We start from the raw sequence: 22,445 nt of genomic DNA, 5'->3' as shown, positions 1-22,445 counted from the left end.
CCTGTTGCACGTTTCGAGTCTCGACTTTCTTGACTCGAGGATTCTTTGGCCTTCGCCCTAGACAGTGGCACTTAGGGCCTCGCTTCTTGGCGTATCTCTTGATGGTGGGCACATAGCGCTCCGATGGAGGGGCGCGTGCCACGTGCTCCCGTCGTCTGTGAAGAGCGTCTTTGCATGCTAGATATCCATGATTCTCCATGCGTTTCGCCGCAAAAGGAAACCTGCAAGACACAATCCAAGGGTTTAGACCTTGATACTGGATACAACTGTTTGCATGGAAGGGATTTTAGTGTGGTTTATGAAGCGTATATGACAAGAAGGGGAGGGGTGAGGCATGCGGTGTTTGTTGTAGAGGAATGGCCCCCATGCTGATGTTCGCGTGGCCTCCAGTCATTAGCGGATATTAGTTTATGCTAAGTCGCGTGGACTGGTTGTCGTGGAGTGGGACAGGGCACATCCTCGAAAGAATGGACCAAAAAGGGAAGCAGGTGTATTGGAAAGGACTACACCCTGCCTACACCATCAGATTTGTTGGTCAAGGCTTGCTATGGCGGCAATGTGGGTTGCATGCTCTCACCTGGAGGTGGGGCTGGTTACACACTTTTAAATGCGTGATGAGAGGAGGACTTGAGGAGCTTAGTTTATCTGACCCCACTCTTCTCCCTGTGCCTGACTATCATTGCTTGTGTGTGTTGATGTAGTTTATACATGGTGACACAAAAAGCAGTGTTTATTTATATACATATTTATGAATCCATGTCACTTCACGAGGATAAGAACCAAGTGTAGAACTCGGGGTTGTACTGGAGCATGGCACACGCATCTAGTATTCGTGGCAGCTGACTTAATACTGATAGATATTTTGCCACGTCGAGTAGCATGGAACCTTGACCGAGTCTACTGGCAATATGCAACTCCTCCTCAGTGAGAACCTTATCAATCAAAGGGCCCTGTAGCCTAGTCCCAGCTAAGTCCGTACCCCGAATGTCAGTGAGCACTCGAAGGGAAGTTGGTGCCACGTAGGTTGGGTCTCTTTGAGACCGCCATTTGGCCAATCGCTCTTCTGAGACCGTCATGATCTGAGCCCCTAGTTCGTCCATTACAACGTGGCCTTCACACCAACGCTGCTCAAATTGGCTCTGGCCTGCTGACAGTCGTTTTAGTAGCTCTAGGTCTGCGAGATTCGGTCGGCAGAGCACTTCATTGAACATGATGGTTAAGCGCAGTTCGTCAGTCTCCTCGTCAGGGATGAGTCGCATATGTTCATGCAGGAGCCTGTCATAGTACCCGTTAAGATGTTTTTGTTCTTCCCACGATAGAGGAAAGGTCAAGTAATCTCCAAGCTGCTCCTTGGGGATCGTGCCCATGTCTGCAAGGACATAGACACGCGCGACCACTTTGAGCTTAGCCTCCAACTCAGTTAAGCATTCTGCAACACTTCTATGTTCAACGAGGGCTTGCTTGGTTGCTATCTCATGCAAAGTTCTAAGAGTTTCCTTAGGCTTTAGCATTGTTGGGGGCTCGGGACTAGATGAGCAAGATTGGTCAACGCTAGGATTTCTTATGCTCTTGGGGTTCTCACGTTTCTCTTAAGGTTTTACTGCTATTTTGTCATGGTTCTTCTCGGATGTGACTGGTATAGATTTGTCACCCTGTTGTGACAGCGTTGTATCCACTCTTGATTGATCAATGTGAGTTCTATTGTCAGTGGATAGAGTGTTGCAAGCAACTGTTGCTTTGGTTTTTCAGAGCACACAGATGTGTCTGAGGTTTCACTGATATTAGGAGAGGTATCAGTGGGTTCATTGGTGGATGGACTTGATGCTTTATTCCTCCGCTCTCCCTCGCTCTTGGTCTCAATGCTCTTGGGGTCCACAACCACCTGTAGCTGCCGTTATTTTCGATGTTTTCTCCTCTTTTTCTTGGTCAATGCAGGTGCATCTAACATCTCAGGACCTTGGGCTACGTCGACCGTTGATGTGCTTGGTCGGGCCTTAGTATTTTCCTTCTTTAGAGGGTCCTCATGGGACCTAGTCGTGGCCTGCGGAGTAGCCTTGCTAGGTTGAGTGGTCAGATGCGCCGTCTCCTTGGCCACATCTTTGGGAGGTCTCTCCTCAAGCCTAGGCTCTAGGTGCTTTAGAAGTGCTGGAGTTGTCAAGGACACTGGTTGCAGCACCTCCTTCATAGGTGTACTACTAAGGTCACGCTCCGCCAGGGGCGTAGTCATGGCCAAGGACTGTGACTGCTATGATCCCTGATTGAAAGTAGTAGCAGCTAGTCCAGTGGGTTGGCTACCCTTGGTGGATTGTAGTGTCAAGTCCCTAAGGTGATCAGAAGTGGTTGTGTCTTTTGTTGCCCTTTGAGCACTCATCTGTGTAGATCGAGCATGAGTTGATCTAGTCACATTAGGTTCCATAGGCCTATCCTTGGGCCGAGAGCTACATATGGCGTCATGTCCCACCTCTTGGACATTTGGAAGCTTAGATGGAGATGGAGATTGGGATTGAGCAGCCGCCCTTGACGATTGCTGTTGTGCTTCCTGTGTCTGTTTGGCAAAAGAGGGTGTAGGAGATCTAGGACTCTTAGGTAGACTTGGCACGGCTGACTGACTTGCTCAAGGTTATTAGACAATTGTGCCATTTGCTTTGTTGAGCGATCAGCCTTGCCTTGAGCAATGTTGTGCCTATGATGCTTGTTCTCCCCTTGGGAAATCAAAGGCTCTTTGGGCACTAATGATGTTTGTCCATGCTCAATGGCTACGCATGACATCTATCTATTTAGCATGCTAGGCTGAGGCTCTTTCCTTTGAACAATAATGTCTGGTTTCTTGCCTCGAGACCTAGATTTTCTCTTAGATTTCCTCCTGTGCTTCATTGCTTTTGATGTAATCTGTCCTTCAGCTGATAGAGGCAGTTTAGCGGGGGATTTTGGTACCCAAATCCATCAGTTGCCTGCATAATACCCTTGAGCATGAAGCAATGCCTTGGATATCCATCGTGGCATTGTGCTAGCTCTCCATCGATGCCTTCGCCTATAAGGCTTGGGCTTCTTTCGTGGTCTTCTATGATATTTGTGAGTCCAAACCCTATCCTTGGCCTTGTCTCCTACCCTTTTTGTCTCAAGTATGGCCTCACTCACCGGTTCTCTCCGTTCAACCTGCGCTTGTATCAACTCTTTCAACAACTCCTTGCTCTCATTACTAGGCTTGCTTGGTATGTCAGAATGCTCCTTTCCCTTCCCTTGAGGTTTGGTGAGGTCACCCTTGCTAAAAGTTGTGATTATCCTCACACTTGGTAGTGTTAGGTGTATCCTCTGTGCTATATAGTCGGCTTCACACTTCGTTGCCTTTTTGAAGGGCCTTCCTAGGAGGATTTCCTTTCCACAATTCTCTCTAGTTGGAGGAACATAGAACAAGACTGGCAAGCTTTCTGTTTCAATAGTTACAAGGATTCTGCACTTCCCTAGAAGTGCTTGTGGGTGTTCCTCGTAAGGGTTAAGAGTTGCATCAATCGGTTTGAGCTCTGGTTGACCTAGTAGAGTCCATGCTTCGTAAGTCAAGATATTGAAATCTGCTCCTTCATCAATGAGAGCATCAACACTATGCTCTCTTTTTGTGGTGAGTTTGACCCTAAGATACGCAAGTGGTACTATGTCTTCATCTTTCAGGTCTTGGCTTGTAAATTTAAGCCTTCTGACAAATGCCCTTGAGTCCCCACTTGCATGACCAGACGTGGATTCTCCACCAATGTCTTGGGTTGTCTGTGCAGTGTTGCTCAAGGTACATCTCTTGTCAAGAGTGTCATGTCTAGTCATCTTGGTATTTGTAGCTTGCTGATGTTGCATTTCGCTCTAACTAGACATGGTATGAACACAATGTACATGTGTTCTTGTGGTGTGGCCTTTTTGCCTAGGATGGCTAGATTGGCCCATTGAGGTTCTAGGGTCTCTATTTCTCTCTGTCCGGGTATGGGCTTTTGGTTGCTCTTTTGCAAGTGAGAATCCATGCTCGTGTAGAGCCATTACTACACTAGGGCCCAATTTGGAGGACCTATCACGGCGCGCGTTTTCTCTCCAACCTACTTGGGGGAGGTGCGGAGGGGGCAGAGCCCCCCTCTGTGGGGGTCCGGGGGGGGCAGTCCCCCCGGTCTGCAGGGCCGTTATGGTAAAAGCCATGCACAATTTGGAGGACCGTTTATAGCCAAATTTTGAACTAAGTGCTCTAAATTTTAGCCCAGTGATGGATCTATCATGTGCCTTTAGCTCTAGCTAGCCTTTGGGATCAATCTCGGGGTTTAGATGTGTCAAAATTTGTGTTCTAGATACCTGTCCGATTTTGACACTTTTTTTTCCGATTCTCAGATGTCCAATTTTCAGGAGTCCGATTATCAGAATTGGACGTCCGATTTTGGGTTGGTCCGATCGGCCCAGTGGTCCGATTTGGTCACGTCCGATTCTAGGACTCGGATCGAAAAAGTGGTCTGATTCTCAAAGTGGTCCGATTCTGGGAATCGGATCAGACAGGGTGGTCCAATTCTAGTAGTCGGACGGTCCGATTTTGGACTGGTATGACTCTGGCTGGTCCGAGTGGTCCGATCGGACGGTGGTCCGAGCGGTCGGAGTCCGAGCGTTCGATTATGGACCAGTCCGAGTGGTCCGAGTCCGAGTGTTCGAGTATGGACTGGTCCGATTCTGGGACTCGGGCGACCTAGTTCGACTATGCGGTCGACGGCCCGCGAGTTGCACCCGATGCCTCTAGACTGACGTCTACTACACCGAATCATCCAGCGCCTTCCAGATAGGTGCGAGACACTACAAGGGAATGCCAGATATGCTTGGAACCACTGTGGTGCTTGAATCGAATGGCACTCCAAGGATTTGTGCCCCTATTTCCCTGTTTTAGCCTATTATACAGCAACAAAGAACCCTACTATTTGTTTCTTTTTCTTTGTTTTTTCCTATCCTGAATGCATCCAAAACACAAAGTAAATACCTACACTACTCCATCTCATAACATAAATCTCAAAAAATCAAAAAACCTACTTGCCAAGGAGATCGAATACCATATTCAACCCTCTCACTTCCTACCTATCTCAAGCACTGGTTCGGGGGAAACCCCTTACTTTGATGCTCGATTCGAAGCGCACAAGTGCTCAAGGCTTGAATCCGTTGGTCCCGGCAACGGAACCAAAATGTGGGAGCTTTCGCTCAACTGCCAAGACCCACGGACCGCTTATTGTTTCAAGCGTTCCAAGCCGAGCACTAATGGCTACCTCTCACATAACCGACGCGCCATCCATATCTACGGGTGTAGTGAGCTTACCTTGATGCCGTTCGAGTTACCTCCTCTCCCGCACACTCTGGTAGCTCCACGATCCAAGTGCAAGCTTCAAGCAAACTCCATCCTCAAGCTCCACGCTCCAAGCTCCATTGCCACGAGCAAGACAAGAGAAGAGAAGAGAAGAGAAGAAGAGAGGAGAAGATGGAGAGCTTCTCCTCCTCGGTCCCTCACCCTCACACACTCACTCCCTCACACTCTCACACTCCCTCTCTCAAGCACAAGCTCAAGCAAGCAAGAAAAAGAAAAAGAAAAAGAAGAGGAGAGCTACTTTTGGCCACACACAAGAATGAGCTTCTCATTCACTTTTCAACTTTATATATAAAACCCTAAATCCCTTTTGGGCGGTCATCCCCTTTTCCCCTTTTTTACATGGCCGGCCATAGCCTAGGCCCTTTTTCCCATTGTCCTTCTATCTTCGTAGCTTCTTTTCCACTGCCCATCTACATTTACAAATTGCATGGGTGAGAGCCCGGTGCTCCTTGAATTAAACCATGATGTGCTTGCGCTCTTTTACAAAAGTTTTGACTTGCGCTTTTCCTTGTGCGCCTTTCTCCCTTATTTAGGACTCTTCTCCTTGTGCGCCTTTGTCTTCCGTTTCTCTTTGCCTTGGCCTTTTTCTTTGTCTTCTGCTTTAGCTTTTCCGGATTTTCCACCTTCATTCGTTTGAGGGTTAACATAAGTAAGGACATCCATTAGGAAGTTGTCGGAATCAAAATGGCTAGTAATATGTAACTTTTCCTCGGTTAAGAGGCGATCAAGGTAAGGGTGTCCTTTGATGTGCTCTTCTATGGGTCAGCCACAAATAGGTGTTAACACCCTATACGATGTTGGAGCGACATAAGTTTGGGTCATACTATGATATCTTGATTGTGCGTTGCTGCTCATCATTGGTCATTATTTGGCATCCTTCAAGTTTCCATTGCAATCGAAGAGCATACCAATTTTGTAAGAATGAGGATTCTGTTTTAGCAAGCTGTTTCAACTTCTCAATTTCTTGGTTAGTGATAGCAAAAGTAGATCGCTTGTCGTATGATGTAATGAGACATTGTTTAATGGCTTGCTTTTTAGATATCTCAGTGTTGAGCAACCCTACAACAGCTGAGTGGGGTGCTTTGACGAATAAGAATTTGAATGTGTCCCATGAATAAGGCATCATATGAACTAAGGGCTCTTACAATAGGTCCAAGTCCAAGTGGTCATAGCTCAGAGCCACCAACATGAATGTGGCATCTAAGAGTCTAAGGCAAGCAATCACGTCATCCCTTGTGTCTTCGGCTAGAATTGCGGCCAGTGTTAAGAATGATTTCCGCTCATACGAGGGTATAAGGCCTGCGGGTGGTTGGGGTTTGACAGAACTAGAGAGTTTGGCAGCAGATAAAAGGGCTACGGAGTTAGGAACGGAGCTGGTCGATCGAGGCCACCAGACGTGTCTAACTTGAGGACCCCTAGGTGCTATTATTGTGATCTATGTGCCGTGAATTGTGTTTGAACATGTCATGTACTCCTTTCATCGTTATTTGTTTATTGTCTTTTTGTCTGGCCTTCTATTTTCTTTTCTTACCTTTTTTTTTTCCTTGCTGAGTTACATTATTCAGGAAATAGATAATTACTAGTTATCATCATCAAAATGTGATGGAGAAGGAGATTTAATGGAGTGACTCGAAAATTTCTAGCTCTACATGTAATCCTTGAAGTTCAAGCGGACATGGAGAGAGGTGGTGGAGACGAATGGGTGGTCACAACGAGTGAATTGACTATCACTCATATTCTTGAGAATAGGTAAGCAGAAGAAAGGTAGAAGGCTGGCTTGCATCATTAGACGGGCCACTGCACAACTACCTATGGCATTAGGATAAAAAAAGTGTGGGGGGAGACCACGTTTTGCCAGGGTGGGATCCTGCTTAAGTAAGATTTCTAATAGCCTAAGGTAGTTGCATGTGGTAATGAAGGCAGGATCAGGACAGGAGGAGAAGTCAACAATGAAGCAGATCATGGTAGCATCTAGGCTGTCCAAGGTGAAAGTGAGGCCTTGTGCTAAGGTAGTAGTATGGGGGTTATATATGATAGGGAAGTCGTAGCGACCATGGATGTTTGTATCAAAATCTACTCCTACCCTACGAGGATACGCCATGAAGGTGGGGTTGTTTCTTTCAGAGGGAAGGGTATTACAAAAAGCTATCCAGGAGAACATATTGTCGCCGCAAATGCGTCGCCACCACAGTGGCTTGCACTCTATCCGGGTGGCATAGACTAAGGCACTTCAAAAACCTTATTTTGCCAATACTCTGCATAATTGGTGCCCTAGAGGGTGGGATTCTTCTCTCTTTCTTCTAGCCATTGTTGGTCAAGCCAACTTCCAACACTGATTCTGCATCCTTGGTGCCCTAGAGGGTGGGATTCTTCTCTTTTCTTCCAGCCATTGTTGGTCTAGCCAACTTCCAACACTGATCACTTTTTCCATTACTTTAAGGGGAAGGACTCTGCGCAAGCCATTGGGGAGGAGGAAGCTGAAGTTAAAAGGTTATTTCTCTTTTTCTTGTCTCTCCCAAACTACGAGTTCTGCATGGAAGCTTGCTGACAGGTCACCTAGGCATGGTGGAGGAGTTGTGGATGGCTATGCTATAGGTTTTTCCCTCAATCTCTGTTTGGCTTCTTCCACCATTTTCTTTCTCTTTTCCCTCAGGGTTGTTTTTCTTTCTGTTGATGTATATGTTGATTGCTATTGTTCTTTAAAGTGGGGTGAAGGGGGTTGTGGGATCACTTTTTCTTCGAATTTGCCCCTATCAAATTGCAGTTCAGCTCACCCCTTTGGCGATCTTCTTGCTATACCTCCTCTACAAAGCCCGGTGTATCAATCTCCCAAGGGGTTAGACTGGCCAACAACAGGTACTTGCATTGTTGAGCTCTGCTCAACCCAACTGCAATGGGTTATGGTGGCATAGGTAGCCTTGCTTGCAGAGCTCTGCATGCTATGCTCAACTTCTTCTTTACCACCTCAAGGGACTCCCCTTCCTCCGTATAAGTGGCATCCATCAGAGTATTCAAGAAAGCTTGTTGTTGAGTATTGAAACGCACTTGGGCTACCTCTTCTCTACTTTCTGCTAGGACTTTCTTTTTTCTACGAGAGCTAGGCGACACGCCAAGGTCTTCACTTTTCGTTCATTTTGGCTTGCCCACTCTTCGGCTCTCTTTTTCATCTCCTCTATACTTTCTCCTTGTCTTTGTACTAGGGCCATGAGTCTCTACTCTTGGTCTTCCAATTCCATGCTCATTCTCTCCTGCTCTTTTCTTTCTAGGCTCAACTTTTCGGTCATGGTTTCCATCTCTCTATGGTGTTGCTCCTCTTCTTGCTTCCTTTCTTTTTCCCTTGTCGCAAACTCTTCCATGCCTTGTCCGATTGAATCTATTTGTGCTGCCAAATCCTCATGTTGCATGATTAAAAGTTTATATACTCTTTGCATTTTCACTAGCTCTTGATTTTCATCTTTGAGTCGTTGCCACCAACTTTCCTTCTTGTCATCTTTGGCCTTTAGTTCATGTTTTAGATCAAAGATCTCCTTTTGTTGCATAGATATTTGCCTCATCTTTTCAAGCTAGAAGGTTTCCACCAACTCGTTTTTCGCTTCCAACTCAGCCACCGCTATCTTTCTTTCCTCCTTTGCCTTCTCTAGTTGAGAGAGCAATTCAGTAACATACTCATCATAGTTTGTTGGTGGCATCATAGTAGTAGGGATTGAAGTGGTTGAAGCTTCCACCTTTTGGCATTTCAGATTCTTCCTAGACTCGAAATATGTGGCCGGTCTTTTCTACCCAGTGGCCATAGTCTCCACACTCTTTTCTTATGCCAGTTCCTTTTTAATGAAATCCTACATCCATGCCACAAAATTGTTTACATCGGTGCTCGCTGGGATGGGAGCCTTGCTCTTGCCTTCGATGGCCACACGCGGTATGACTTCAGGTACATGAGTGCTTGAGCCAGGTCCATCATCCCTGGGCGGACTTAAAGCCCCTAGGTCATCGAGTCTGCTTTGTTGTTCTATGGACCGACAAGTTGCTTCGGCCATGTCTTCCTCCTCCTTTCTCCTCAACTCCACCTCCTTTTCCGCAACTCTTCTCTCTCTCTTTTCCTCTCTTTTTCCTTGATTCTTCCGCCAACCTTTCAGTTTCTTCCTTCTCTTTCTTCTTCCTCTCTTCAACCTCTTTTCCGACTCCTTCTTGGGTTTTTTGGCTTCCTCTTTCAACTCCTCTACCTCTTGCTTTTTCTTCTTCTCCCTCTCTTTAGCATATCTTAGGGATTCCCTTTTGGCTCTCTCTAGATCTTCTTTTTCCTTCTTCCTACCCTCATCTTGTTTCTTCTTCCGAGCTATCTTTTTAGTGGGATCTTTACTTTTTTCCTTCTGGATTGAGCCTCTTGATCCTCCTTCTCTGTCGTCCCAATTTCTATCCTATCACTCGATGGCTCTTTCTCCTGGTAGATTGGCAACCTATCTAGAGTCTCATCCTCTCCTTCTTCTTAATCTTCTTTTACAGCCTCCTGGACGGTGGCTGTCAGCACACTTCCATATCCAATGAAAGAGGCTTTCGAGGAAGGTTTCTTTCTCTCGGTACTTTTAGAGGTTGGGGATTCTCTACCTACGGTCTGTTGCCTAAGGCTAGTGCTTTGGCTGCTTGGTCTATAGTCTTGCACATGTAGCCGTTTCAGTCTACCTCATCCAAGGTGTGGGCTATCACATTCTCCAGCATAGGCACACTGATTCGGTGCATGAGGAAGTTATAGCACTAGCTAGAGAAGAGTGAGTGCACCAATTTTGCATGCATGCAGGCCTTAGCATCGGGGATATCATGTATGCTAATGGCATCATTTGTCAAAACGTTCTCCCTCTTCATCTTTAGCATAGCATACACATCTCTCTTATGTTTCTTCTCCACCTTAGGTTCCAACCCCAATGCCTTCTCCACCAAGGCCTGGTTCAATGGCACATGCACATGTTTAGCATTCTCCCCTCTTCCCACAGTCACCATTTCGTATTCTTGATCGGGATTATACGTCCTCAAAAATTCCACACTTTGTGTGGTCAGGCTCTTGCACAAACTTCTCTGGGTGCTTCGAGAGCTTACACTATTCCACCACTCTCCTTGCAGCCTCCTCCTTGGCTACTGCCTCCTCGAGGTTATGGATACTGTGAAATTTCAACTGATTATAAGCATGGTTTTCTAAGCTGATGTTATACTGTGTCCTCTCCTCCTCTATGAAAGGGAGTTAGTGAGCACGATCTGGCAATGACATCTTTCGTTCCTATCATGAACCATGATTCCCATTAGTGTTTTCAAAACAATTATTTGTTGAAAAGAAAGACTTCATGTTAGCTCCAAAATAAACTTTCCTTTCAGACTTTTCTCCCTTTACTTCCAAACTTTTGTGACATTTTTTCTCAATCACAAGTTAACATGTTTCTTTCCTTTCTGTGTTTAAGTGTAGACTAAGGTTTTCACAGCGGTGTGTTTTTTCTTATGTGTTTATGCGTTTGCCTAATTTTGATTGGTCTTGATTTGACTCACCTTACCCCCTCCCCTTCTAGATTTGAGAAGAATCCTTCCTAGGATTGAAGATTAGCAGGCATTGGGCATTCAGCATGTAGGTCGAGTGTTTACCTTCACATGAGCCAATCATACAAGTCTGGATTGTACTCCATCAAAACTGAGCTTCGCGGTCCAAAACAAAGGGTCGGCTGCCTACGTGTGATGTAAGTAAGGACATCCGTTAGGAATTCGTCGGAATCAATACGGCTAGGAATATGTAACTCTTCCTCATTCAGGAGGGCGATCAAGGTAAGGGTGTCGTTTGATGTGATCTTCCATGGGTCGTCCACAAATAGTTGTTAACACCCTATACAAGGAGCGATATAAATTTGAATCATAATATGATGTCTTGATTGCGTGGTGCTGCTCATCATTGGTCATTATTTGGCATCCTTCGAATTCCCATTGCAATTGAAGATCATACCAGTTCTATAAGAACGAGGATTCGGTTTTAGCAAGTTGTTTCAACTCCTCGATTTCTTGGTTAGTGATAAAAGAAGTAGCTCACCTATCGTATGATGTATTGAGACATTGTTTGATGGCTTGCTCTCTAGATATCTAAGTGCTGAGCAACTCTGCAGTAGCTGAGTGGGCTGCTTTCATGAATGCAAATTTGAATGTCTCCCATGAACAATGCATCATATGAACTTCAGTTGCTAAGGGCTCTTACAATAGATCTAATTCCAAGAGGTCATAGCTCAGAGCCAGCAACATGAATGTGGCATCTAAGCGTCTAAGGCAAGCAATCACATCATCCCTTGTGTCTTCGGCTAGATCTGTGGCCAGTGTCAAGAATGATTTCCGCTCATAGGAGGGTCTAAGGCCTGCAGCTGGTTGGGGTTTGACAGAACTAGAGAGTTTGATAGCAGATGGTTACGGTTTCGATTGTTCTTGAGATTTTGGTTGGATCCTTGCAATAGGTTGGGGTTTGACAGAACTAGAGAGTTTGGCAGCAGATGGTTGCGGTTTCGATTATTCTTGAGATTCCGGTTGGATCCTTGCACAACGGGCTGGGAATGGACTACTAATGGGGCACTGCTACTTGCGAATGTGGCTTCTTCAGTCTTATTAGAGTTATATGGTACTGGATTTGGAGTAGTAGGCTGAGATTTTGGCCAATAGACTTGGTTGGTCTTCATGGGAATAATCAGTTGTGAGTCTATGGGCTTGGTATCTCGAGGTTTATGTGGCTTTAGGCCTTGATACATTGTATGGCTAGGTATGGTTAAGTGTGAGGGTGGCATTTGATTAGTGCCTTTGGTTGTTTTAGCCTTAGGGATCCATATCCAGGCATTATCCTCATAATAGCCTTGCGCTTGCAATAGGGTCTTAGGAACCCATCCCGGCTTGACCGTACGTCGCTGTCTATAGCTTTTTCTTGGCCTCCTAGGTTTTGAGGTTGCATTCTTAGCCTTGCAAAGGCGTGGCAGATTGCTTGTCAATGGCAGGCTCTAATGTTTAGGTACCCATCTGAATTGGGGCTCATGGCCATTGGCTTTGGCCTTAGCGGGTTGCTAGCGTAGAGGCTTGGAGGATTGTAACAAGTCACAACCCCCCTCCTTAGACTTGGTTGCAGGTGTTTCTACCGGTGGCTTTGCGGATCTCATAGGAGTCACATAGCCCTTGCTGAAGGCTGCTACTATGTGAACATTGCCAATGGCTAGGTGGATACGTTGTGACTCATAATCGACATTGTAGTGAGCCTGCTTTTTAAAGGTTTGAGCTAGCAGCAACTTCGTGCCTACATCTTTAGTGTTTGACAACACATAAAAGATCATTGGTATGCTCTCAAACTCGATGAAAACTGCGGCCCTGTACTTCCCCAGGAGTACGTATGATCGGTCCCCCATATGGGCTTAGTTTGATAGTAGTGGGTTGTAATTGTGGTTTGCAAATGTGAGTCCAATGATCGTGGGTTAAAACATTGAAGTCTACTCCCTCATCGATCAAGGCATTGAAAGTGCATGTCTGCTTGGAGGTAAGCAGATTCTACGGCTTCCTTATTTTCATTGTCAATCTCCGTGATTGTGGCTACTCGTACCTTGACAGGGGGTTCTAACATTAGTGGTTCATGCAGAGGATGTGTGGGATGGTAGTACTTCTTGATGCGACTGCCATTGAAGAAGTCTATGCCCTCACCTTCCAAAGTCTCGAGTTTGACATTACCACTTCTTCTGATGGCATGAATCTTGAAAGGACCTAGACCTTTAAAATTCATTTTTTTGTTTATGCCTCTTAATGAACTACAAGAGCACTAAGTCTCCCTGTTCAAATTCGTGCTACTTGACATGCTTGTCAAACTAGCTTTTGCGTCATGCTTTCTCAGATATGAGTGCATGGGTAGCTAAAAGTCGAGTTTTCGAGAGGCATTTGAGTTCAACTAGACATTCCATCCATGCCTCCTTCCCTTCCCATCATTCATAAACTATGATCCTCAAGCTAGGAAACGAAGAACTCTACACGTAGAATTGTTTTAGTTCCATAGGTCAACCTAAAATGCATTTGGCCTACAACCGTTTTATAGGCTGTGTGGTAAGCCCACCCATCAACTTGTTATCCCAGTCATTGCGCAAAGCAGAGACTACCTTGGTCATGACGTTTCCTAGAATTTTGTTTGTGGATTCTGCCTAGCCATTTGCCTGACAGTAGAATGGCGAGGATTTTCGATGAATAATTAGAAAGGTGGATAGAAGATGCGCAATCACTTCATTAATGAAGTGTGTGCCCTTGTTGCTAACCAGTTTGATGGAGCAACCGAATCGTGAGATTACCTGCTCCCATAGAAACTTGGCAATCATTCTAGCGTCATTCTTTCTCATAGCTCTTGCTTCTACCTTTTTTGTTAGATAGTCGATGGCTACAATGATGTACTTGGTTTGCGAGTATTGTGTTGCATGACTAATGGGTCCTATGAAGTCAATTTTGAATTTTTCGAAGGGTTGTTGTGCAATTATTGGGGCTAGCTCCATCTGATCCTTGCGAATCAATACCTTTGTCCGTTGACACTCGTCACAGTGCTTATCGAATCGTGCCGCATCGCAAAAAAGAGTGGGGCACCACAGGTGAGACTACAGCACCTTGCAGGCTGTCATATCTCTGCTAAAGTGTCCTCTGATGTGCACATCTGAGAGCTCATCGTGCATTTCATGCTCGCATACACATCCACGCACAATCCCTCTTGCCCTAGCCTATATAGCTGGCATGCTATCAATTGATAGGGTTGGACATTGAGGATAAGTCACCTAAGTCAGCCTTTCTTCATGGGTTGTTCAGGTACTCCATGCTCAAGCACTTGGACTATGTTGTCTATGCAATATGGCATCAAGTCGGCTTGAAATAAATCTCTTTCGCTAGATAGGCTAAACAAGTGCGTGTCTAGTAACTCATCGGCGATGCCTTGTTTAGTGGCCTCTCCCATGGGGATGCGTGACATGTGGTCGGCCATGTAGTGCTGCTTTCCCTTTCATACAACCACGAAGAAGTTGATTTCTGAAAGCAAAACGAACCATTGAGCTATGCATCCTCTTGTAGTACAAGGTTTGTTTACTAAATATAGCAAGGCTTGATGGTCCACAAAGAAAGTGAAAGGCGTGGCTAATAAATAATGCCAAAATTTCTTCATGGCAAATACCATGGCCAGACCTTCTCTTTGTGTCATTGAGTAGTTCATCTCGATCGATTCAATGAGTTTTCTGCTAGCAAAGCTCACTGGATAGTCGAGATGGTGTTTGCCAAGTTGGCACAACACTGCCCCCACAGCAAATTTTGAAGCATCAATATGCATGTGGAATGTAATGTTCCAATCTGGGGTTCATAGAATCAGTGTTGTGGTCAGAGCCTTTTTCAATTCCTCATATGCACGTTGGCATTCTTCAGTCCATTCAAATATAATCAACAGTTTGTACAGAGGTCTAGCAATCAATGCATAATTCAACAAAAACCACTGATAATACCGTGTATGACCTAAGAAGCATTGAACTCCCTTATAGTTGGTTGGGGGTGGAAGATCAACAATGACCCTAACATTCAGAAATTCCATGGCAATGCCATTCTTCAACACCACATGCCCTAGGATGCATCTGTGCTTTACCCAAAATTGGCACTTTGAGGGATTCGGAGAGAGACGATATCGGCATTGCCGTTCAAACACTGCTCAGAGTTTGTCTAAGTGTTCTCTCTAGGTCGAGTGAATGCACAAGTTGTCTATGAAGACTTCTAACTCTTTCCTAAGCATGTCTTTAAATATAGTATACATAAGGTGTTTAAAGGTGGCTGGAGCGTTAGCCAACCCAAAGGGCATGACTATGTAGGCAAAGACACCCCACTCAGTGGCAAATGCAGTCTTATGCCTATCATCAGGATGCACCTACACCTCATTGTATCCAAAGAAGCCGACTAGAAAACTATAGGCCTCTTTGCCCGCCACTCTCTCGAGCATCTGCTCCATGTATGGCAATGGGTAGTTGTCCCTCTTACTAGAAGCGTTCACATTTTTCTAATTAATGCACAATCTAATCTTTTTGTTTTTCTTCATTACAATGACTATGGGTGACAGCTAGTTTGTGTGCTCAATTTCTAGATGAATCCCGCTCTCATCAGCTTGTCACTCTCTTCCTTGACCGCATGAGCGTGTTTTGGATTCATAGGGTACGGTCGTTGCTTGACCGGCATTGTGTCTTGCATAATGCGTATGTTATGAGTCACTACACTCGGATCTACCCCCTTAAGCTCTTTTAAGGACCAAGTGAATACATCTATATACTCTCGCAAGAGACCAACGAGACTTGTCTCCTCTTCCTCCATCAAGTCATTGGCAATAAAGACAGGTCGGGGTGTCTCCCCTTCCTGGGCTAGGTTCACCTCCTTGACTTTGGCAGGTCCCTCGATGGGTTCACTTGCTTGCCCTTGACATTTGGCACCTAGTAAGATCACTACCCTATCACCCTTCTTGAACTTTGTAAATCTCTTAGGGAGGTCTTGTGGTTTTCATTGTTCGTTTGCTCGTGTGCCCTTAGGTTGTTTTTCCCTTTCTTCCTTCAATCGTATGTGCCTTAGGTGGATGGGTAGGTCCCCCTTTATACATCTAGTCTTGAAAGGCCTAGGTATTTTTGGGTCCCTCTCTGAAGTCACTTCCAGCTCAGAATCGCACTCCCCATCTTCGCTAGAAGACGTAGTCTCTCCCAATGGTCACAGCTCAGAGGGTGACTCTATTCGAAGCATTGGTGTGGTACTTGGTTGGATTAGGCATGCTTGTTGAAAGTCTATGGCTCCTATATGTTCCAACCAAGTGCAGTCACAATCCACGCGCATGACCCCTCACTCCATCCTGAAGATGTTCTTTCTTTGTGGCTTGGAGTCTGCTCGTATATGTTCTATCTCTCGTCCTTCAGTGTCGTATTCTATGGTATCTATCTCACCCTCACTCTCATCACTAAAGGAGTGGCAATCTTTGTATTCGTCATCAGAAGCATCTTTGTCTAACTGCTCGTCATCTCCTAGGTCTTCGTATGTCTCATGTGTTTGATCGGGGTCTAGGGCCCAATTTTACATGAGGTTTAGGTCATGAACCCTGGTCCATTGCCACATTGGTTCATCTAGGAGTGGCTTGAAATTTGATGTTGGATTGCTAGCTAGCTTTCCAATCAAATACTCTAAAATCTCCTAGAGTTCCCTCTTGTTGTTTGTCACTTGGAAAGTGACAGGGTTGAGTCTTCTACGAAGCTTTCCTTCCATCATGCAAACGGGTACACCAACAGTGTATCCTTGGGCTTGCCGATGATTTTAATGGCCTATTCGTACTCCTCATTGCGAATCCAGGGTCAGCCCAATAAGATATCGTAATTCACTCCCTTCATCACTATAAAGTCAACTGAGAATTAGACTCCTGCAATTTTCACTTGCTAGTTTTTTAGCACCCTGAATGGCTTCCCTCTCATTCTGTTAGCTAATGTAACATTGAACCTAATAGTCTCGATAGGTGGGTTGCCCCAATTCTGGGGCACTGCGTGGCTCAGTACACTAACTCCCGCCCCTGTGTCTACAATCCCTTTCCTTGTTGTGTCACCTAGGACTAAGATCAGTAAGACCGCATGCATCTCGGTACCTTCCCAAAAAGAATTGACGTGCAAAGAGTTAGGCATGAAGTGCAATGTCAAACTGGATATTTGCATCTCTGCAGCATGTTCTTGAAGGTCTTTGTAGCAGCTTACTCTTGTGATCCTTCAACCCACTGCTTCAAGTCTTGCCATAGGGTTAGATGCTGCCTTAGTAGATCTCCCAGGCTTAGAGTCACAGGGGTATGGAAAGTTTCAAAATGTAATGTGGTGGGCACAACTCAAGGCTTCACAATGTTGCCTTTGACTCATCTTTTGATAAAAAGAGACCGTGTCACGAACTTCCTTATTGGGAAAGGCCTCTACAAGTTTGTTTCACGTGAAGAAAAGGAGCTGGAGGTGAGTGATCCTCCAACTGCAGAAGAGACAAAGGCACGGAAGGAATGGAATGCAAAAGACAAGAAGGTCATGTATTGGCTGTCTGCAGTAATTGACAATAATATGCTGGGACATATTAGAAATGCAGAGAATTCATATGCAGCTTGGACCATACTTGAAAGTATGTTTTCCGTAAATACAAAGGCATGAAAGATTCAACTCAAGCAAGAGTTGAATACATTGAAGAAAGGGAAGATGTCTATCAATGAGTATGCACTGAAGGTAAGGAGCATTGCAGATGCATTGGTAGCGATTGATGAAATGCCTGATGATGATGATTTGGTGTCGTCTACCTTGGGTGGACTTAATAATGAAAAGGCTTGGAAGTCTTTTGTAACTTCTGTATATGTCAGAAAGCCATTTCCAGATTTCGATGAGTTGGTCTCCCTTATGATCACTGAAGAGATCAACATGCAGAGTGAGACATCTGAAAGAAGTGGTGAATAGGTCCAAGCTTTCTACTCCAGTTCAGGAAGGGGACGTGGCAGGTTCTCTTCAAGAGGCCGTAGTACAGGACGTGGTAGTGACAACCAGCAAAACAGATTGAATCAGCAATTTGGCGATATGCAGGTTTCAGGAGGTTGTGGTAACTTTAAAGGCAGGGGGAATTTTAGAGGAAGAGGTGGATGGCAGAACAGAGGTTCTAACAACTCTGGTATTGTGTGTCACTACTGTGGCAAAACATGTCATATTGCAGCCCAATGTTATGCTAAGAAAGATGATTTTCGCAGTGGTAAGTTGCAGCAAGGAAACTATGCATTGTCTTCACAACAAAATGAAGACAAAAATGAACGTCTGTTTGTTATGTAGCATATGCTGAATGTTGTTACAAGAAAGGGAACACATGATGATGTTTGGTATATTGATTCAGGTGCATCCAATCATATGACCAGCCATGCAGAATGGTTTGGAGAGATGCAGGATTTGCAAAATGTAGGTTATGTGCAGACGGGTGATGATTCATCATGCCACCCAATTTCACACATTGGAAAAGTTTCCTTATCCTTGCATGATGGTAAGACAAACAGTCTTTCAGATGTATTACATGTGCCATCTATTACAAAGAACTTGGTGTCAGTCGGTCAAATGGTAGAGCAAGGGTTGCAAGTCAGATTTAATGCAAAGGGTTGCTTTGTAGAAGACTTCAATGACAAGTGCAGGTTGGTAGCAAAGGGAAGTAGAGTTGGATGTATGTTCACTCTGGATGCTGGAATTCCTACTATGAATGCTGCTATGTATGCTAAAGGAAAAGGTGTTGTTGCAGATATTGAAATTTGGCACAAACGCATTGGACATGCAAATGTACAAAGGCTAAAATTAATGCAGTCCAAAGGGTTGGTTACAGGTTTTCCTACATTTAGAGTTGCAGAATTTCATAAGGTATGCGAAGCATGTTAGTTTGGTAAGCAGGCAAGACAACCTTTTCACATGATAGAGATGTAAGCAGAAATATCCTTGATGTTGTGCATACAGACATTTGGGGGCCTACAAAAAATGTATCTCTTGGAGGCAGTTCATACTTTGTCACATTCGTTGATGATTGTTCTAGAAAGATGTGGGCATATTTTATGAAGGAAAAGAGTGAAGCATTTGGGCACTTTAGAACTTTCAAGGCTGCAGTTGAAAGAGAAACAGGCTTGAAAGTAAAGTGCTTGAGGTCAGATGGAGGGGAGAGTACCTCTCGAATGAGTTCAATGATTTTCTGAGGTCTCATGGGATAAAGAGACAGTTCACATGTAGATATACCCCATAGCAAAATGGGGTTGCATAAAGGAAAAACAGGCATATTGCAAAAGTTGCACGCGCCTTGATGGCTGAAAAGAATATGCCTAAGTATTTTTGGTCTGAGGCTGTTCATACTGCTGTTTATATTATAAACAGAACTCCCACAGCTGTAGTTCATGGGATGACTCCTGAAGAATGCTTTACTGGAAAGAAGCCTGATGTATCGCACTTGAAGGTATTTGGCTGTGTTGCATACGTTCATGTGCCAGATGAGCTATGGAAGAAGCTTGATCCAAAGGCAGAAAAATGTGTTTTTATTGGCTACTCTTTAGAGCAGAAAGGGTATCGCTGTTATAACCTTGTCACATGTAAGTTCAGAGTGAGCAGGGATGTCATCTTTGATGAAATGAGCAGTTGGTAGGCATCTAGTGATGATGCATTGGATGATGATGATGATCATGACACTCATGTGCAGGTTGAAAAGCAAGAATCATGGACTCTTAGTGGACCAGAGACATCATCTGGTAGTCCTTGGTATGGGAGACTAAGGAGTACCTCTATATCTTTAGGTGCATCTAGTAGCACTACAGGTAAAGACAAAGGAAAGAATAAAGTGTCAGATGGCATTGATGCAGTTCTTGATGGAGACTCCAATGGCTCAGAGAGCTTGGATGATGAGCTTGGTATTCCTTCTATCAGGACACCAGGTGTATAGAGAGCTTATAGTAATGTAAAGGCTCCATTGAGTGATTCGGTGGTACGTAGATCTAGCAAGGTCAGATACCCTATTAAAAGATTTGGTTTTGAAGGTTATGGAGCTCACCATTATGCTTATATGGTGAAACTAGTTGAGGATGTTGAGCCCACATATTTTGAGGAGGCTGTTGGTCATGCTCATTGGGATGCAGCAATGGATGAGGAGATGGCTGCATTAGAGGCCAATAAGACTTGGGATCTAGTATCATTGCCAAAGGGCAAGAAAGATATTGGATCGGATCGAATTAGGCAATAGCTCTCTCTCTCTCTCTCTCTCTCTCTCTCTCTCTCTCTCACTGAAATGGTAAAAAATGAGCTCTTTCTTGGCTCTTGGCTCTTATACCCCTTCCCAGGTGGTATGGTGTTGGTGCTCCCAATCACTCACTTGCCAATCTTAGGCATCACAAGCGAGCTTTTTGCCATTTTTTGCACAATTGTTGCCCTGTTTTGCAATAGTAAACCCTACCCTTCTCCGGTACGATTTCCTAATTCTAACCTACTCTAAATGCAACAAGAATTGAAAGCAAAACACTGAAATGATTTCTCCATATTTCCCAATCATCAAACAAACAAAGTAACCCAAAATACTTACTTGTTTTGAAGATAAAAAACACCCAAACTTCCTATCTATCTCAAGCTCTGTTTCAGGGATGAATCCCTTACCTCGATGCTCGATATGAGGCGCGCAAGTGCTCAAGCTTGAATCCGTTGGTCCCGGCAACGGAACCAAAATGTGGGAGCTTTCGCTCAACCGCCAAGACCCACGGACCGCTTATTGCTTCAAGCATTCTAAGGAGCTCTAATGGCTATCTCTCACCTAGCCAATGCGCTGTCGATCCTATGAGTGTAGTGAGCTTACCTTGATGCCGATACGAGTTGCCTCCTCTCTCAAGCACACCAGTAGCTCCACTACCCTAGATGCAAGCTCAAGCATCCTCAAGCCTTCTCCACCTCCAAAGCTCCATTCTCCATAGCCGCGCGCACAAGAAGAGAGAAGAGAAGAGAAGAAGAGAAGAGGAGATGGTGAAGAACTTCACCTTCTTGATCCCTCACTCTCACACACTCACTCCCTCACACTCTCACACTCCCTCTCTCAAGAGCACACTCAAGCAAGAAGATGAGAAGGAGAGAAGAAGAAGAAGACTCTTGTTGCCACACACCAAAGAATGCGCTCTCATTCACTTTTTGAACTTTATATATACAAACCCTAAAATCCCATGGGCACCCATCCCTTTTTTACATGACCAGCCATTGTGGTAAGGTCCTTTTTCCATTTCCCTCTTCTAGCCTTGTGCCTCTAGCCTACACCCATCTAATATTTTACAATTGGCACAGGAGGGAGCCTGGCGCTCTTTTACAAGAGTTTTCCAAGTTTTTTGAGGCGCCCTTCATTTAAAATTGCGCTTTTTTGCCGTGGCTTGGTTTTGGAGGTTGCCCGCATGTCTTTGCTCTTTTTCCATGTTTATCTACTTTTTTCTTCCTCTCTCCGCCATCTCGACCTGGGGCCATCTCGATTTGGGGTTAACAACCCAACCTTATCACTTTCCAAGTGCCAAACAACAAGAGGGAATTCTAGGAGATTTTAGAGTATTTGATTGGCAAGCTAGCTAGAAATCCACCAACATCAAATTTCAAGCCACTCCAAGATGTCTTAGATGAACCAAGGTGGCAATGGACTAGGGTGCATGACCTAAACCTCATGTACAATTGGGCCCTAGTCCCCGATCAAACACACGAGACATACGAAGACCTAGAAGACGACGAGCAGTTAGATGAAGATGCTTTTGATGACGGATATGAAGACTACCACTCGTTTAGTGACAAGAGTGAGGGTGAGATAGATACCATAGAATACACAACTGAAGGATGAGAGATAGAACATATTCGAGTAGACTCCAAGCCACAGAGAAACAAAATCTTCAGGATAGAGTGAGGGATCATGCGTGTGGATTGTGACCACGCTTGGTTGGAATATATAGGAGCCATAGACTTTGAGCAAGCAGGCCTAACCCAACCAGGTACCACACCGGTGCTTAGAATAGAGTCACCCTCTGAGCTGCGACCACCGGGAGAGACTACCTCTTCTAGCAAAGATGAGGAGTTTGATTCTGAGCCGAAAGTGAGTTTAGAGAGGGACCCAAAAATACCTAGGCCTTCCAAGACTAGACGTATCAAGGGGGACCTACCCGTCCACCTGAGGCACATACGGTTAAAGAAAGAAAGGGAAAAACAGCCTAAGGACGCATGAGCAAACGAACAATGAAAACCACAGGACCTCCCTAAAAGATTTATGAACTTCAAGAAGGGTGATAGGGTAGTGATCTTGCTGAGTGCCAAACGTTAAGGGCAAGCAAGTGAACCCATCAAGGGACCTGCCAAAGTCAAGGAGGTGAACTTAGCCCAAGAAGGGAAGACACCCCGACCCGTCTTTATTGCAGATGACTTGACGCAGTAAGAGGAGACAAGTCTCATTGCTCTCTTGTGAGAGTATATAGACATATTCGCTTGGTCCTTAGAAGAGCTTTAGGGGGTAGATCCGAGTCTAGTGACTCATA

The sequence above is a fragment of the Lygodium microphyllum genome, chromosome 21 (assembly GCF_053477565.2).
Source record: "Lygodium microphyllum isolate KBCC chromosome 21, Lygodium_microphyllum_v1.1.10, whole genome shotgun sequence".
In the NCBI taxonomy this organism is placed as follows: domain Eukaryota; kingdom Viridiplantae; phylum Streptophyta; class Polypodiopsida; order Schizaeales; family Lygodiaceae; genus Lygodium; species Lygodium microphyllum.
Note: the sequence above shows the minus strand (reverse complement) of the source record.